The 11912-nt window shown below is 46.7% G+C and overlaps 1 pseudogene across 1 annotated transcript; it reads left to right on the forward strand.

The window, feature by feature from the left end:
- Positions 1 to 1516: 1516 nt before the first annotated feature.
- LOC311583078 (heat shock protein HSP 90-beta-like) lies at positions 1517 to 11511 on the forward strand (annotated as a pseudogene). The gene is made up of 2 exons: positions 1517 to 3724; positions 11342 to 11511. The product of its transcript is annotated as a heat shock protein HSP 90-beta-like (transcript).
- The last annotated feature ends 401 nt before the right edge of the window (positions 11512 to 11912 follow it).

Genomic DNA, 11912 nt, shown 5'->3' on the forward strand with positions numbered 1-11912 from the left:
ACACAACTGTACTACACCAGCTCAGGATTTGATACTCATTGCCTAGTGATCTAGCCCTGAACGTGACAGGTACATTCCTGCCACCATGTTGGTGCTCGTTGCTTACTGGTGTCAGCCATTTGAAGATCTAGGTGTTTTGAGTCCGAAACTGGGATGTCAATGTAGGGACATATAAAAACACGTATTTACTACAAGTGTGCCAACATTGGGCAATCTAGGTAAGATGCTGATGACCACGGTGCTAAGCAATAAGACTGAAGACTTTCTAGTGCTGCACTGAGTGCCAAGGACACATTACTCCTCAAGCTGATCTGCATATAAACCCTACAGAGAAGTACAGTGAACAGGGAAGTAACCCCAGAGAGGCCAAATCAGTGGCCCAGGCTGCAGAGATTGATAAGGATTCTTGGGTTCCTGATATAGGAGGACAGGAATGATGGGATGAGACTGAAACAGCAGATGTGGAAAGCCCTGAAACTTCACTTCCCAGATACTACGCCCCCTCCAGCAAACAGGTCTACAAGAGGAGGGACAGGGCCTGCAGACAGCCCAAATGGAGGTTTGATTTATTTGCAGCTGTTATGGAGTCAGCATTGCTATGGCTGTGGATTCTATCATTGCTGAGAGCTCATAGAGGCATCGTTGAAGCCTCCAAAGACAGACACATCCCGTTCAACATACGTACTCCCATCGTCTGGGAGAAACAATGAACATTTGGTCCCCTTACCCCACTGTATGCCCCCAACCCTCAAAGGTACTGAGAGCCCAACCCACAACTGAACAAGAGGGCAGAGGGACGCTCTTCAGAATGCTCATTCTGGGGTGGCATGAGATGTTTCTGACTCTGTAGGGACTTAACGTTGGCAGGATACTACTCCACTGTCCATATCACTCTCCTCAAAGAGTCTACCCGCTTCCCTTTAAGGGACTGTGAGCTCCAGAGTACAATGTGGTCACCTCATGGGAGTCTATTTGTCAAAGCTGTGGCTCTCGATTTCACTGAGAGAGATGAAGTTCTCTCCTTGGATCCACCTCTAAGGTCCCGGAGCCCCCAGCACTGTGGCTGAGTCAGCTCCGACTCCTTCAGGCCATTATTACTCGCTGACCTTTTCCCATCAGTATGAGTCACTGAAAATGTCAACCTCGGTTCATTGTCCGTGCCCTGGGCACTCACCAGCCATGGCTTCAGCAGGCTTCTCAGGCCTGGATTCCTGCCCACAGCTCCTTTGGCCTGGGTTTCTGCGATTGGGATGGAAGCAGGAAGAACTAATCTTGGCTTGGTGGCCCACATCCCGAATGTCCTCTTTTCACAGGACATCCGGCTTTTTGTCTGGCTTCCTGAACAGGTCCTATGAAGTCACAAGTGCTGCTGCCGCCTACAAAACTCCTACTCCATTACAGCAGATCCCCTAGAGGGGCAGGAGAAAGTAGAGCCAGGTACATAGCCCAACACACTATTTACATAGGTGATTTAAGAGTGCTGCTTGGGCTCTTGAGTCACCCCCTCCAAGCAACTTAGGCTTGTCATGCAAGTCGGACGTGGTCCAGGCCCACCCTACTCCGTACTAGGACTTGGCTTTTCTGTCAAGATGCCTGAGGAAGTGCACCATGGAGAGAAAGAGGTAGAGACTTTGTCTTTCAGGCACAGATCGCTCGGCTCTTGTCCCTCATCATCAATACTTTCTACTCAAACAAGGAAATTTTTCTCCATGAATTGATCTCTAACACTTCTGATGCCTTGGACAAGATTTGGTATGAGAGCCTGACAGATCTTTCCAAGTTGAACAGCGGCAAAGAGCTGAAAATTGACATCATCCCTAACCCCCAGGAGCGCACACTGACTTTGGTGGAGGGCTCGGCATGACCAAGGCACCAAGGCCTACCTCATATATAAGTTGGGAACCATTATTAAGTCTGGCACAAAAGCCGTCATGGAAGCTCTCCGGGCTGCTGCAGACATCTCCCCGATCCGGCAGTTTGGTGTTGGTTTCTACTCTCCTTCTCTAGTGGCAGAGGAAGTGATTGTGATCACAAAGCACCATGATGATGAGCAGTACGCCTGGGCATCTTCTGCTGGCGGCTCCTTCACAGGTTGTGCAGACCATGGTGAGCCCATTGGACAGGGTCCCTAGGTGATTCTTTACCTCAAAGAATACCAGACAGAGCACTTAGAAGAGAGGAGAATCAAGGAAGTGATGAAGAAACACTCCCAGTTCATAGGCTACCCCATCACCCTCTATTTGAAGAAAGAACAAGAGAAGGAGATCAGTGATGATGAGGCAAAGGAAGAGGAAGTTGAGAAAGAGGAGGAAGATAAGGATGCGGATGAGAAGCCTGAGATTGAAGATGTGGCATCAGATGAGAATGACAGTGGCAAAGACAACAAGAAGAAAACAAAGGAGGTTAAGGAGAAATGCATTGATCATGAAGAGTCGAATAAGACGAAGCCTATTTGGACCAGAACCCCCGGTGACGTCACTCAGGAGGAATATGGTGACTTCTATAAGAGCCTCACCAATGACTGGGAAGACCACTTGGCAGTCAAGCGCTTCTCTGTAGAAGGTCAGTTGGAGTTCAGGGCGTTTCTCTTCATTCCTCAGCAAGTTCCCTCTGACCTTTTTGAGAACAAGAAGAAGGGCAATATAAAACTGTCTGTCCACCGTGTGTTCACCATGGACAGCTGCGATGAACTGGTACCTGAGAACCTCAACTTTATCCGCAGTGTGGTTGACGCTGAGGACCTGCCCCTGAGCATCTCCCGAGAAATGCTCCAGCAGAGGAAAATCCTGAGAGTCACCCGCAGAAACATTGTCAAGAAGTGCCTTGAGCTCATCTCTGAGTTGCCGGAAGACAAAAAGAACTACAAGAAATTTTGTGAGGCATTCTCCAAGAATTTAAAGCTTGGAATCCATGAAGGTTCCACTAACTTTTGCCGCCTCGCCTCTCTCCTCCGCTGTCACAGCTCTCAAGTCTGCAGATGAGATGACTTCCCTGTCAGAGTACGTGTCTCACAGGAAGCAGACACAGAAGTCCGTCTACGGTATCACTGGTGAGAGCAAAGAGCAGGTGGCCAACTCTGCCTTTGTGGAGCGTGTGCGGAAACACGGCTTTGAGGTGCTGTACAGGACTGAGCCTATTGATGAGTGCTGCGTGCAGCTGCTCAAGGAGTTTGGTGGGAAGAGCCTGGTCTCGGTGACTAAGGAAGGCCTGGAGCTACCAGAGGATGAAGAAGAGAACAAAAAAAAAAAAAAATGAGGAGAACAAGGCAAAGTCTGAGAATCTCTGCAAACTCATGAAGGAGATCTCAGATAAGAAGGTTGAAAAGGTGACAATCTCCAACAGGCTTGTCTCTTCACCCTGCTGCATTGTGACAAGCACCTATGACTGGGCAGCCAATATGGAGCTGATCATGAAGGCGATGCATTGAGAGACAACTCTACAATGGGCTACATGATGGCCCTAAAACACCTATAGATCAATCCTGACCACTCCATTGTGGAGACTCTGTGACAGAAGGCTGCGGTGGACAAAAATGACAAAGCTGTCAAGGACCTGGTGGTGCTGCTGTCTGAAACTGCTCTGCTCTCCTCTGGTTTCTCACTTGAGGATCCGCAAACCCACTCCAACCGTATCTACCATATGATTAAGCTAGGCTTGGGCACTGACAAAGATGAGGCGACAACAGAGGAGCCCAGTGCTGCTGTTCTTGATGAGATTCCTCTGAGTGCCACCAGGCATCTCCATCCAAGGGACATGTTCAAATATGGGGCACCAGAGTTTGTGTGAAAGTTAGATCTCCTTCTCCACTCAACAGTGGAGAATGTCCATCGGCTAGTCCGGGTAGGGGTTCGAGGTTTACTGCCTATTTTTTCCTTGGCTGTTGCCACAGTTTGCGGAGGACCCCAGGGCCCAGACTCGCCTGTAGTTTTCCAGGACCCGCTGGATGCTTCTATTTCCTCTTTCTCCCAGGCTTCTCACACCTAAAGTTTCAATAGGATGTCCTCCCCTCTTACCCAAGGAGAGACTTGATACCATATGAGCATATTCAGGGGGAGGAGGCCCCCCTCAGACACAGACTTAGGGGAGGGGAGGGGAGTAGGGGGAAGTGGGAGGAAAGGAGGAATGGGAGGATACATGGGATGGGCTAACAACTGAGATGTAATATGAATAAATTAATTAAAAAAATAAAAAAAATTAAAAGCTTATAAAAAAATTGAAAAAAAAGAAACTGTGCTAACCATTCTAGTGGATAACAGCATTTGTAGAGATAATTTTATTATAATTAATAAAATAGACTTGTTTATAATCTCAAAAAAAAAGAGATTCCTGCCCCCCCCCCACTTGAGGGTGATGAGGATGCCTCTTGCATGGAAAAAGTAGATTAATGCCCCTGCAGGAAGCCCATGCCCTCTGTATAGTTCCCCTGTGGCTCCCCAGCATCCTTGGCCCACCTGCCTCTCTGCTCATGTCAAGAAGAATCTCTTCTATCATGTCCTTGTGCCTTAAGGCAGGAAAATCTCCTCCCACAGAATAGCAGGGTTGGGTACTGTGTATTGTGGGCTTCTGTTTGTTTTGTTTTGTTTTGTTCTGAAATTAAAAGTATGCAATAAAGAAGATGCAATTAATTAAAATTAAAAATGTTGCTTGGATCTCTAACCACAATGGCTTCCTCCTTAGAGGTACTCTTAGCCAGAACAGCTAGGCAATTCTGGACACCAAGACTGTCCTCTTCCTAGGGCCCTAAGAGTCTGGAAAACAACAAAACCGTGTGGAGACTTCAGGGAGGCCTAGGACCCAGAGGCGGCTTCATCAGTCTTGCTGGACAGGGAATCATGGCCACAGTGTGGCCAGAGACATTAGCACTGGCCAGGCTTTCCTTATAGGGGCAGAGGGCAGGAGAGGAGGGAATGTAGCCAGATCTCTAGAAAAGTCAGAACTGGCTAAAATCATAGGCTGATGGGAACCCAGGCAAAGGGAATTACCAGTCACAAGCCCACCCCGAAACCCGCCATTTCTACACATGCGAGGACTTAAATGAAAAAGACAATTCTAGAGACAAATAATGACAGTTAGGGAGGCTGGAGAGATGGCACAGTGGTTAAGAGCACTGCCTGCTCTTCCAGAGGATCAGAGTTCAATTCCCCACAGCCACATGGCAGCCCACAACTGTCTGTAACTCCTGCTCCAGGGTTTCTGAAACCCTTAGAGACATGCAAGCAAAACACCAGCGAACATAGCATTAAAATAAATTATAAGCATATTTTTAAAAGAAGCCCATTTGTTAAAAAAAAGAAAAAAGAAAAAAAGAAAAGAAAAAGAAAAAAGAAAAGAAAAGAAAAAAATAAAAATCTTTAAAGATGGAGAGGGGGAGGAAGGGAGGGAGAGAGAGAAAAAAAAATGGCTAGGCAGAGAAGATTCCGAGAGAGTGTAAGAATAGCAGAAAGCACTGTGCTTTCTAGCGTGGCAGCAATGCTTACAATCCCAGGACCAGGGAGCAGGTGAGCAGACCTGAAGCTCACAGGCCAACCATCCTAGGCAGGCCAGTGAGAGACCCTGTTCTAGAAGGCAAGGCGGACAATACCTGGGGAAGGACATCTGAGACTGTCCCCTGGCTTTCACACATACACTCCCATGGGCGCCCACAGTCCTACAAACATGCTTCAGGAAATATTAAACAGAGCAAAGGACAGTTTAGAGAACTGAGTGCTCACTGTCTCATCAGGTTTTGGGGGATGTGTGTGTGTGTGTGTGTGTGTGTTTAATGAACAAACACATGCAGTGGAACCAAAACACACTCAGTCGGTTGAGAAAGAAGAGCAGAGTGGCCAACATTTCTAGACAACAAATGATTACTCAGAGCATCTTTTGGGAGCTCTGCTGAGATGCTGACCTTGGAAGAAGTCACCGACACTGTTTACTGACCAGCAAAGAGCTTCGTGGAATATAAACTAAGAATTGGCGTCTTCGCTCTTCACTTAGATTCCGAGTTTTAAATATAGATCGACCCTGATACTAATCTCCTTCGAGAATGGTTGGTGCTCTGAAGTGGCAATGCTGGGTCAAAGGGAAAGTCTTGTACTTGGAACAAAATAGCCACTGACCTCACAGCAGGAGCTGCCAGCCACTCCCTTCAATGCGAGGATTTCCTTCATGCCCAGGAAACCACGGGTCTCTATAGTAGGTGAACAGAAAGGGTGAGATCAAGACTGGACTTCACACTGTGTCCTCTCGAGGGAGGGCGGGCGTTCTGATGAGCTCATGCAAACTTGCAGGCAAAAAAGGGAACTTGGTTAGAACAGCTGGCTAATCTTCCTGGATTAGTCGAAATGGCATCAACTTGACAAGACACAATCTTGTTAAGAATAGCAGAGCACAGGATTCACTAATAGTGGCAGTTTTAAAAATACCCAGAGCCTTAGAATTTTTTTTTTAAATAAAAATAACCTGATACTCCTTGAATGCAAGTGTGACCCATTTAAGGAGACATTTATGGTCTCCCTTCCTTGGTGATTTCATAAAAACATGAATGAGAGACATTTGCCTTTGAATGCAGGGAGAAAGCTTCCATCAAAGCGGAAACAGCATCTTGAAGTTTTCCTCCTGGGATTACCAGAGCCCTTTGAACATTCAGTGCATACAAAGTCTCTCAAGATCTTGAAGGGAATGGAGACTTCAAGATTCTTGATTTGAGCTTGTTTATGGCAGAACTGGGGAAGAAGGTCTTTGCGTTACGATTCAGGCCTATTTAAAGAACAATTGGATAACCAATTGTCTGTGCCGATGCTCCATAAGATTTTTGTTTGTTTGTGCCCCCTCCCTGCAACAAGATTTCTTTGTGTAGCCCTGGCTGTCCTGGAAGTTGCTCTGTAGACTAGGCTGGCCTAGAACTCACAGATATGTGCCTGCCTCTGCCTCCCAAATGCTGGGGATTTAATGCCCATCTTCCTGGGTCTTTCCTGCTTTGGCTGACTAAGGAAGCAAGCTTGGAACTCATGTGCCAGAAACTTGGGAGGCTTTGCAATAAATACAGCTTTCAGCCAGACAAAGAAAATACTGATAAAGCCAGAAACAGAATCCTGTCAACCTTGTGAGCTTAGGAGTGGGCCTTTGGCACAACTGAGCCACTTCCCTGGCTGTGCCCATAATGGTGGCCTTGTTAGACTTTACAATGAAAACAAGAGCAAATTACAGCATGCCCTGAAAAAGGAAAGATAATAATATATATTCTATGAAGCTGGCAGTGGTGGAAATATTGTCCACCTTTAATTCTATCACTCAGGGAGGCAGAAGAAGGTAGATCTCTATTAGTTCTAAGCCATCCTGTTTGCTTAGTGAGTTCAAGGCCAGTCAAGGTTTCATAGTGAGCCTTTGTCTCAAAGCACCAAAACTCCAAAATGCTAATGATCATTTGTTTTATGGTGGATGGGGTAGAATCTACCTTTAACCCAGTACTGAGGAGGCAAAGGCAGGTGGATCTCCAGCCAGCGTGCTCCATGCACTGAGTTCCAGGCCAGCCAGGGATACAGAGCAATACTCTGTCTCAAAAACAATCAATCAAAAAGTTAACCGTGGGGTCGGTGAGATAACACAGTGGGGAGAGGCATCTGTTGCCAGGCCTGGAGACCCAAGTTTAACCTCAGGAGCTCACATTGTAGAAAGATAACAGACTCTAGCAAATTATTCTCTGACTTTACATGCTGGGCATGGCATGTTGACTCACACACACATGCACACACATTCACACATACATACAAACACACACACACACACACACACACACTTACTTTTCTTCCTTTGTAGCAGCTATATGATTAAGTAGAGATGCTTTGTCTGCTCACTCTGCAGTGTGGCGTCTCTGGGTTCAAGCCCTCACAGAGCAAGAGGTCTTTTGGTGCAATCCAGTAGCGATGCTATAAGGCACCCTGCCTGGCCCAGGACAGTGAAAGAGGCACATAGAGGACTGAGGGAACCAGTTCTCTGAGTCTTCAGAGACACATTTCTCTCACTCCTCTGTGGAGGGGATAGCTAAGCTTTTCCCCAACGCTGAAGGAAGTATTTGCAAAGGTTGATAGAGTTCAGGCAACTGTTTAGAGCAGCTGGTCTCAACCTGTGGGTCTCGACCCCTTTGGCAAACTCTATCTCGCCAAAATATTTTCATTACAATTAGTATTTCACAATTGTGAAATAGCAATGAAGTAATTTATGGTTGGGGTCAGCACAACATGACGGACTATTAAAGAGTCCTTGCATCAGGAAAATTGAGAACCACTGATTTAGAGCTTTGTTTGGAGATACCAACACCAGCTTTATGGCTGGGGGTTGCCATTTATCCTGAGGGTATGCTTCCTGCAGAGCATACAGAAGCACCTCAGGAAGGGGCCTGCCTGTCTCCCAAGCCCCTATAGCCCCCAGGGCAAATCTCCTCAGCCAGAAACCAATCCATTTCTAAGAATAAGGCAACGCTTGCTTTATCATTGCTATTTTGTTTTCAAATATAATCCTGAAACTACTGTACATTTTCCTGACGTCTTATAAAACATTTCCTCAGCATTTAATCCTAAGTGTTAGAGTTTGTCTGTTTTGTTTTGTTTTCTGATCACTAGCAACTGAAGCCCTTGTTGGAATAAAATGCTATTTTCAAGAAAATTCAGCCTGGGGTATTTTGGTTCTGAGGGGGGTGTCCTGGTATTAGAGTCGAGAGGAGGAGTGATTTTTCCAGGATCGGCATGGGTCACAAATGCACTTGATTTCTCATCTCTCGTTAGCCACACAGGAATATCCATCCTGCTTCAGCCTTCCAGAATGAAGCTTTGTTATGAACAAGGGCACCTAAACACTGGCTTCAGTCTCAATGCTGTGACGCATTAATTAGCAACAGCTTAGAGAATGGCGCAGTGAGCTTACCCCTGATCCAGGAAACCCACTCCATAGCAGTCCTTTGCTAAGCATCGCATTTTGTTGCCTGTTGCCCTTTATCTTGTATAAAGGAAGGAAGGTGTGTGTATTTGGGGGGGAGTGGTAATAGAAAAAGAGATTGCCATTAGGCACACCCCCACACCCCCCCACACCCCCCACACACCCCCCACCCCCGGTTTCTGTTTCTAAAGGACAACCTCTGTTGCTCAGAGACTTCCCCGAGAGTCTGACCTACTGCGCTCCATCCCAGGGCCTCCAGGGAATGTTTCCCCAGATCACTGGAGCAAGACGGGGAAAAGAAAAGAGGCCAGCAAATTACAAAGGGGTTGTGAACCATGTCCCAAAGCATCATTAGGTTTCTGGAATGTCAACAGGGCTTCTCTACAGAGACAGGCCAAAGTCCCTGAGAAATGACTTTGTGTTTATGCTGTGTCCTTTCCAGAGATTTCTACAAAACCATTAACATGAGGTAGTAGACACAGATTCAACTTCGAGGAGGCGGATTCTGCGAGTGTACTTAGAGCTAGCCTTTCCCTGTGTGGGGAGCGATCGTAGGCACTAGAAGAAAAGTTACCAGAAGTTACAAACCCAGATTCTAGACAAAATGTAGCCACTGAGCTTTGAGTTTCCCCTTCTTCCTCCTTTCCGACTTGATCATTGCTCCATAATGAGTTTTTGTCCTTTTTGTGCATTTGCTAAGATAGTTACTAGGTTTCCTGAGCATCAACATGTGGATACTCAGACCCCTGGGCCCCCTCTTTTGCCTCTGGGACACATTCTCAGGGCTGAGGCCTTTCCCTGCTGGCTCTGCCACGGGGAAGGAACTTAAAACTCGGGTCTAGATTTAAATCATGATTACTAGTAGCTACTGCTCACTTGACCTTTGCGGATTTGGTTAACCAGTGACCACATCTGTGTTGTAAGGGCCTTAAGACTACCTACACTCAAGTACTACAGTCAAATGAGGAGGTTTTACCTTTATTTTTAAATGAGGTCAAATAAGGCATTGCTGAAAAGCTCTTGCAAAGTACAAAATAATCTCTTATGGCTAGCTTCCAGTGTCCTTGTTTATCCACATAGGACAAATCAAGAGCCGAGGCATAGCATGGCAGGCAAGATGATGCCTAAGAAGTGGGCTAGGGGTTGCTCTTGGATAGAAAAAGAAGTTGGCGTTAGACACCCCCCCCCCCATACACACACACACATTTCTGTTTCTAAAGGACATCCATCCATCTATTTCTCAGGTCTGGCTTCCCAGAGAGTCTGACCTACTGCACTACATCCCAGGGCCTCCAGGGAATGTTTCCCCAGATCACTGGAGCAAAATGGGAAAAGCAAAAGGGAGAAAAAAAAAATCATTCCTTCTTGACAGAGAACTAGTATCAGAATTGGATTTTCCCAGTTGTCTCACGAGTGTTCTAGCTACCCCCCCACCACACACTGTTTACCCAGGGCACTAGCTATGGAATGTGAGGAAAGTGGTGTACAAGATGAAGGAACAGTTTATAAATTGCCATGAGCTGTGGCCAAATGTGGTCGCTGGCCACAGTGCTTGGAATTACAGCTGAGTACAGCAGCAAATGCAAGCCAGATTCCCTGCAATCCCCAGGACTGCTCTGCGAGAACGGTGGTGCGACGCTGGTGTCAAGCACAACCAGAGCATGTTAACAGAAACAGGAACTGGCCGCTCCTCTGCCCAGGAATGACTGATTTTGTGAGGAACATTAACATAAATGAGTGTCAAGGTGTATGTGTGTGTGTCTTTGTTACACTGCAGATATACAAGGTTTTTAAAAATTTTACAACTTGCTTCGCCAAAGACTTGAAAACATACCCAAAGATGCAGGAAAACAAACAACAACAAACAAACAAACAAACAGGGTCTAACATCCACGAGCACAGGTGAGTGCTGATAACTGCTTGAAGTTTTGTTTTTCAAAGTGAAGTAGCTGGCATTGTGAGGCAACACTCCTAAATCCTTATTTGTGAGCCCCTGAGACCTCCTCCATTGATGTTAACGCGGAGCCTGTGAAGTTGTGGGTTGTAATTGTCTTGAGTACAATTTAATATAAATGTCTCAAACTAATTTACCCAAAGATCTAAAAACACCCTGCCATCAGAAACACCCCTGTCTTACCTTTGAAGCATCTGGTGGGTCTTTGTCGACTGTCCCATGGGTTCTAAGAAGTGCTCCGCCCCTTAACATCAACACGCTCTTTAGCAAACCACTCCATCTCGTCTGTTGTGGGAAGCAATAGATTCTGTGTCCTTGGATGACAGTCAGGGCTAAATAAGACACCATGGAAATAACCCGGTAAAATTTCAAAGTATAAGCAACACGTTGCTAGTCACACGGGCACCAAAGCAACCCAGGTTCTCCTGGTTCGGAGGTGGCCCCAACACGTGATGAACCTTTCTCCTTCAGGGCCTGCAAGGCACGAGGTGCAGAGCTGGCTAGCCAAGGCGCTCCACAAACTGAGGCAGGACATGGGGTTCCCTTTCATGTTCGTAATCCCCAGCAGCCATCTCCAAAGTGCGGTCCGCAAGCTTCAGGTGGTGTGGTCATCAGCGTCAGGATCACCAATAGGCTGTTAAAGCCAGAAAGAACGTGATTCCGTGGCTCCACTCTTGGGTTTGACTCTAAGTCTGAACTGAGTTTGAGGATCTTCTAGCAAGTTCCCAGGTGGGGGTGAGGCTGCGGATACAGCCACTGGCTTGGTAAGTATGGTTATGTTTCTCTCATGGGGCTCTCCACGTGGGAGAGGGCTGAGCTCTGCCTTTTGTACTGATGAGGGTCTTTCATGGGTATGAACATCACCTGGGGAGCTTTGTTATGGAAATTTGCTTCAACTAGCCTGAGGTGGGGCTGCAGAGCACAGATGGGGCTGGGTTGCTGACCAGGGTCACTGGGGAGGCAGAAGTATGCAATTGTTCCCAGATGGTTGTGAAATTCCAAATTGAAAATCATTATCATCCACAATATTATGCATTTTCAT

Source organism: Acomys minous (genome assembly GCF_964271855.1).
Source record: "Acomys minous genome assembly, chromosome: 14".
In the NCBI taxonomy this organism is placed as follows: domain Eukaryota; kingdom Metazoa; phylum Chordata; class Mammalia; order Rodentia; family Muridae; genus Acomys; species Acomys minous.